Here is a 6,000-nt window from a genome sequence, read left to right on the forward strand (position 1 = left end):
TTAATAGGCTTTCAGTGGTCAAAAACACTGTCAGAGAAGACTGTGTAAAGTTTTACTTGTACTTTTGTTTAAGTTCTTCAATGAACATTTGATAACGATATAACATGAAGCAAACCACCAGTATTTATGAGCTCCATATGCAAGATGTACTTTATTCATTATTCATGCTACTTTTACTACATTAATGGATGGAATGTTTACTTTTATTAATAATATTTTTTGGAGTGGCTATATACCTGGCAGCCAGAAATGATCTTTATATAACATACCCAGTAGTCCAAATATTTGAATACTGACAAACGAAAACAACAAGAATAACGATGATAATACTAATAGTAATTCAAAATAATTATCACACATTATATATATATATATATATATATACACACACACACTATTAAAAAAACAAAACTGTCAAAAATGAAAGGAAACTATTGTTGAATAAATAACAAAAATTAGAGAATCTAATTAAACTTTGTATCTCCAAAATGCACCTATTCTTTGCTTATTTCATGAGTCTCAAAGTAACTATATAATTCACCACATTTTTATTAAAAACTACACAGAAAAATGAAATGTTCTAATGTATAAAAGTACATGTGCTCTCTGAAAGAGACTTAAATACTACTTTTGGAGCTTTTCACTGTATTCTAGATCAGGTGGCAGAAAACGTATCACCAATGTTCCAACACAAATTTTCAACTCCTTCAACTTTACAAAGCATAAAAGACATTTTAATAAATAAATAATTTATAATAGTAATAAACTTTTATTTTTCATGTTTTTAAAGACCAAGTAGGTAATATATGTGTGTGACAATACCAACAAATCAATTAACATTTATTCACAACTTAAAGTTTTTTAAACACTGGCTATAATGTTAGTAATAGTAGGCCTATTTTTTGTCTAATTTAAGAAATAAATATAACATAAAACTTAGTTGAAACACTACTTCATTTTGGCTACAAATCAATGTCCTAAAACTTATAAAATAAGCAATTTTACTGTTATATCACAAAGTTATAAAAATTGCAGAATAAAAACAAACCTTTCTAACAAATCAACATGAATATTTAGCATGCACAATAAACACCACTGTTGGCCTAACATCAATAAGGTAATAGTTTGTTGCTATGTGATGATGTATATTGTTAAGCATTACTAAAAAAGGAGTGTGAAAGTATTCTCTACAGAGTGGCAAAGGGAATAAGCCTTTTATAGTTAGTGATATATTAATTATCATATTCCAAGCTTATCAATATTTATGATAATGAAATTACATAGTGTTAGGTACCTATTATTGTAAGGATCATGTTTATAGCAAACACACACATCAATAATTGCTAACAAAAGAGTGATGGTTAATATCTTTTCCAGTGCAAATGTTTTATTCATATCATTTTATCAAGCTTAAAGACAGCTCATAACTTACTATTATTAATATTTTAAGTCAAGCGAGTTCAACAACATCCCAATGTTTCGACTGCTGGGTATCCAGTACTTGAAACATTATTCCCAGCTACCAGGTATGTAGCCATTGGAAATTGTTTTGTATTATAAATATTTTGCTGCACTTCTACCTTATATAGATTCAGACAAATATAATTTTTTTATACTAGCCAAACCTTGCAATATATTACTAGGTCTATGGCCAAATGCAGCACTTACAAGAGTATCCAAATTATGAAACAATGCATTCTAATCTTCATAAGTAAAAATTTACCATATTTTTTTGTGTATAAGATGCACATTTTTTTTCCAAAAAAGGAGTCTCAAACCCTCCCTGCATCCTATACACCAAAGGTAAAAAATTGTATGCCTCCCTACACATACTGTACAAGTGTGTTCAATCTTCACACTTCCCTGGGTTTGTTTTCTTTCTCTCATAGGCTAAAGAAAATGGGTTATTATTGGAAACAACTGTAGAATAGTGTTCTATTAGGGAAACCTTTCTTTAATTTAAAATTAGATATCTTACTAACAATACTAGAGTTGTATCCACAAAGAACACAATAAAAACATGCAAGTTTTGAAAGTGATAGTAGTTGTGAGCACAAAACTCTATACAAACAGCTTATGTGAGCAATTACCTTAATAGCACCAAAGATGATATTGTTTGAGGACAAGTGACAGTGAACTTCCAGAACTTGTTTTCTGTGATCCAAAAGAAGATTTTGAAAGTTTTCAAAATGAATGAACAATGTTTTGATATAAATGTACAAAACAACCATATTTTATTTTATTATGGACACTACCTTTGAAGTATTCTAAAGAATAATAAAAGATTATGCTGTTGTTGAAGATACAGATAAATGATAACTGTGAAAAATAATTATTTCCTTAAAGATAACCTTGAAACCAGGGGAGCATCTCATACAAAGGTGCATCTTATACACTGAAAAATACTGTAGTTACATTCATTATCAAGTTTATTTTTAGTCTACATCTAAAACCTAGTGTTTCTCTTCCAAATATTTGTTTCCTCATCCTACTTTCTTCAAAATATAGCATAAACAAATCAGTAGCTTTTATTCTATCAATTCCTAAGATGAGATTGTAAGTAAAAAACAAGTTCTTTCCCTTCTTTTATCAATAAAAAGTTCTCAATATAACCCTACAACATTACCTTTCACCTGAATCATCATTGCACTTGGTATTTATCCCCTGAACCCTTTCAAATAGATAAAGCTTTCAAACACAAGGAGACCAAAACTACACACATTTTTCCAAGTTAGGCCTAAGTAGTGAGTTCTGTAGAGGTAATTACCTATTTAAGTTTCTTATCAGTAAATCTATTAATACATTTTAAAATTGTATTAGGTCAAGTACTAGCATCACTGTACTACAATTACAAGTCAACTGAGAACTGACCTAATTTCATTCTATTGTACTACAGTATCCTCAGTACACACAGTCTGAAATATCCAACAGTTTAATGTCATTAGCATCTTCACTAATTACACCTCTACCAATATTGCTAATCTAAATAACAAAAAACCAATGTTATAATCACTAGCCTTTGAGGAACTCCACTAATCACATGGGTCCAGTTTGACTAAACTCCATAACTTTTTCCTTTCTCTCATTCAACCATTCTGTTAACTTGTTTTCCACAACCCCTCCTACTGAAGTGAGCTTAACCTATGGTAACTCCTTATTAGAAAGCTTTTGAAAATACACACACATCAAGTTTTCACCTTTCCTCTCATCAGGTCACAAGTAACAACCTTAAAAATGTTACAGATTTCTATCTGGTGAATCCATGTTGATTTCTTTTCATGATACAAATGGTCTTGTAATGTTTCTTTTGTTAGACAGATGTTTTCTACTAAAGAAATAAAACTGACCCATAATTGTGAGAGTAACTCTTATTAAATTATCATTCACTTTAAGAATATGAGTAAAAATTACAACCCACCAATGCTGAAGCACCTCCCCACTGGTCACTGACCTACTATATATTCAAAGGTTCATACATCTAATCTTTCACCTCTTTCAAGACCCTGTATAGACCTCATGCTTTAATATCTACACACAAATTCCTTTCCCTGCTGAAATGGAATACTTTTTTTTTCTTTTTACACCATATTGAGATACCACAATTACAAGGAAAGACCTGGGTAAATTGATAAGTTAAACAACTGTTTAAACAAATAAATTAAAAGTGAAGCATTTGGGTTATAATAACTTAGTTGTACATTTAATACAGATAGGAAAATAGGCTCAATAGCATCACTAAGAATAAATGATTTAGCATTGCATACTAGCAATAGTAGTGTAACTCAACTCAAGCCATCAAGGCAGTGTTTTGTTGCTGTCAATAGGATTTTAGGGTGTAATCCCTTACAATTCCAGTGAAAAAAAAAAGTTATCAGCACATAGATCCCTGATTAAGTAGCCCTTGAAATGACGTGTATAGTTTGGGTTTCATTATCTACAAAATACCAACTAACCTGAAAGATTTTATAGGAGGAATAGTAAAATAGAGGGATGGGAGGGCTATCATGTAAGTTACAGAAACAAGTTACAAACCTATCTTTTTTTTTTTTATATACAAAAATGGGAAATAGGTTATCTTACTGAATATACAAAATATCAATCAGATAAAGACCTCCAATGACTTTATGCTTTATTCTAAAGACCACAAGGTAAGGGAAACCAAATCTAAAATTTGGAAAAGATAGACTAGGGTCCAGTTAAAACAGTTTTATTTCTTGCTTGTGGAATAAATTTGGCATTTATGGAATCCAGCACCTTACAAGCATTTAATAAGAGAATGAATTTGCATATCAGGACAGTTGGTATGGGTATTAACACTTTTACTAATAAAGCAAAGAACATTGTTTTGATGTAAGAAGGACAAAACATTCTCTGCTTTATTGGTGTTAATAATACATTTTTATTTCACGTGGGTTTCTTGTCATCACGAAGAGTATGAATTTCCTGTAAAATAAATAGGTTTAAAAGAACCAATGTATAAGATAAGCTTTAGAGATTTAAAATGGTTCCTTGGTGTCCATTTGTTATATGTTAAGTTGAATTCTTTTTTTTGGGGGTTACTGTCATTTAAATATTTTTCTATTTTTTAACATATTCCTACCAATGTTATATGTTTAGATAGTTATAATTTTTACTATTTGATAATTAAAAGTCCTCCAATCTTTTGTAATTTATATTTTTAAGTACAGAAGACATAAGTGTGAAATATGGAATACCCAAGTTCTAATTAAACCCACTGCCAGTGGTAGAAGTAAAGAATGGTACTTTGCAAGACTTAAGAGGGCAGTTAATGTTGTCTTTAAAAAATAAAGGGTAAGTTTAATTTTACTTCTTTTTTTTTTTTAGTTAAATGGAGTGTGATTAGCTAGTATGGAAATTCAAAAGTCCAGACAGTCGCCCTTCGTCCATATGTTTTTAATAAGTGAAACACTGAAGTTTAGACACTGTCTCAATATTAGTAACTCAACAAAAAACTTTTACTATCCAAGATCTTAATAGCAGCAGCATAATTTACTAATAATGTTATAATATTACTAGTGATTGATAATATTGATTACAAATTACTTCTACAATTATGCTTCACAAACTGTAGTTTGATTATTACCAATTTACACTATTGAAAGTGACAATAGTAACACTGAAAACACCAGTAACAGACTTTCTACAATGTAAGGATACTAGTAGTAGTAGCACTCCTGCTACTAAAACTAACATTTTTAGTAATAATATAACAATTAGTTAGTATGTTAGGCTTAAGATATGAGAAATACTAACTTATTTGTAGAGAATACTATAAAATACAGTGTATCGTGTAAGTAATAAAACATTAACGTGAAAATAAAGAACCAAGTGAAGACAATACTTTATTTTACGGGTAGATTATTGTGTTAATTTTGCAAGCTTAATATCAATGTTATTTCAATAATTAATAGTTGCTACACAGTCTAAAGCCAGATTTGCTAAGAGCTAGAACTAGAAGCAGTAGATGTTGCGTAATCTCGTCTGTTCCCATAACGATCAGAACAAATGGAAAAGTACTATTTCTGAACTTGTACTTTTTTACTTTTCGGGCTTGATACTAATATCTGCGTGTATAAAATATACCTGATAAATCTTCTTTTAAACAATCTCCATGAGAAATAAATAATTTCTGAATATATAATTCATCGTACCTCCTTTCTTCTCTACCGCCATTCATTCAAATAACCTTGTACTAAATATTCTCGAACCCCCTTTTTATGTCGGTGTTTGTCGTTAGAATAATAAATTATTTTCAAAGTTTAACAATAATATGTAGGATTTTTAAAATTTTCGAAAAAAAATTAAATCAAATCATAATAACTGTGAAATCAAACCGACTGATTTAAACATAAATAAATAGATACAAAATAGTTTTCGAAAAAGTACCAAACTAATCAGCTGATACGTTATGTTTATTACTGACAATTTATTTTTTAAAGATTACCAAATATTTAATTTTTTGTGGTATGAATAGATGCT

At 29.6% G+C, this 6,000-nt stretch overlaps 1 protein-coding gene across 11 annotated transcripts in view; it reads right to left on the minus strand.

The window, feature by feature from the left end:
- Positions 1–5,751, minus strand: part of LOC143252402 (serine/threonine-protein kinase VRK1-like) — a 43,590-nt gene extending 37,839 nt beyond the window's left edge. For 2 of the 11 annotated variants that reach the window (XM_076504463.1, XM_076504454.1), the window contains exon 1: positions 5,673–5,751. The gene's annotated coding sequence lies outside the window, so the exon portion shown is untranslated. Of the gene's footprint in view, positions 1–2,090; positions 2,155–5,604 lie in introns of those variants that run through there. The other 9 variants (XM_076504465.1, XM_076504460.1, XM_076504464.1 and 6 more) reach the window with 8 other exon arrangements.
- Between the last annotated feature and the right edge of the window lie 249 nt (positions 5,752–6,000).

This window comes from Tachypleus tridentatus, chromosome 6 (assembly GCF_004210375.1).
Source record: "Tachypleus tridentatus isolate NWPU-2018 chromosome 6, ASM421037v1, whole genome shotgun sequence".
Classification (NCBI taxonomy): Eukaryota; Metazoa; Arthropoda; class Merostomata; order Xiphosura; family Limulidae; genus Tachypleus; species Tachypleus tridentatus.